This window comes from Arachis stenosperma, chromosome 1 (genome assembly GCF_014773155.1).
Source record: "Arachis stenosperma cultivar V10309 chromosome 1, arast.V10309.gnm1.PFL2, whole genome shotgun sequence".
NCBI classification, from domain to species: Eukaryota; Viridiplantae; Streptophyta; class Magnoliopsida; order Fabales; family Fabaceae; genus Arachis; species Arachis stenosperma.
In genome coordinates, this window is record NC_080377.1 from 98528060 (window position 1) to 98529110 (window position 1051).

General features: G+C 40.8%; 1 non-coding gene across 1 annotated transcript; it reads left to right on the forward strand.

Annotated features, from left to right (window-relative positions):
* Positions 1-678: 678 nt before the first annotated feature.
* On the forward strand, positions 679-786 carry LOC130949208 (small nucleolar RNA R71). The gene has a single exon (XR_009073347.1). It is a non-coding gene; the product is annotated as a small nucleolar RNA R71 (small nucleolar RNA).
* Positions 787-1051: the final 265 nt, after the last annotated feature.

Sequence of the window (1051 nt, forward strand, 5' to 3'; positions counted from 1 at the left end):
GCTCAGCTGACCCACTTGTCCTTCCAAATTTCTGATGGAGGACCTTGTTTCATTCATGAAACTTTGAGTGGTCTTTATTAGATCAGAGACCATTGTTGCTAAGTCAGAAGTATTCTGCTTAGAACTCTCTGTCTGTTGCTGAGAAGATGATGGAAAAGGCTTGCCATTGCTAAACCTGTTTCTTCCACCATTATTGTTATTGAAACCTTGTTGAGGTCTCTCTTGATTCTTCCATGAGAGATTTGGGTGATTTCTCCATGAAGAATTGTAGGTATTTCCATAGGGTTCTCCTAGGTAATTCACCTCTTCCATGGAAGGGTTCTCAGGATCATAAGCTTCTTCCTCAGATGAAGCATCCTTAGTACTGTTTGGTGCATTTTGTATTCCAGACAGACTTTGAGAAATCAAATTGACTTGTTGAGTCAATATCTTGTTCTGAGCCAGAATGGCATTCAGAGCATCAATCTCAAGAACTCCTTTCTTCTGACTAGTCCCATTGTTCACAGGATTCCTTTCAGAAGTGTACATGAATTGGTTATTTGCAACCATTTCAATCAATTCTTGAGCTTCTGCAGGCGTCTTCTTCAGATGAAGAGATCCTCCAGCAGAGCTATCCAAGGATATCCTAGATAGTTCAGAGAGACCATCATAGAAAATACCTATGATGCTCCATTCAGAAAGCATGTCTGAGGGACATTTTCTGATTAATTGTTTGTATCTTTCCCAAGCTTCATAGAGGGATTCTCCATCCTTCTGTCTGAAGGTTTGGACTTCCACTCTAAGCTTACTCCATCTTTGTGGTGGAAAGAACTTTGCCAAGAAGGCATTGACTAGCTTTTCCCAAGAGTCCAGGCTTTCTTTAGGTTGAGAATCCAACCATATTCTAGCTCTGTCTCTTACAGCAAAAGGGAATAGCATCAGTCTATAGACCTCAGGGTCTACCCCATTAGTCTTGACTGTGTCACAGATTTGCAAGAATTCAGCTAAAAACTGATGAGGATCTTCCATTGGAAGTCCATGGAACTTGCAATTCTGTTGCATTAGAGAAACT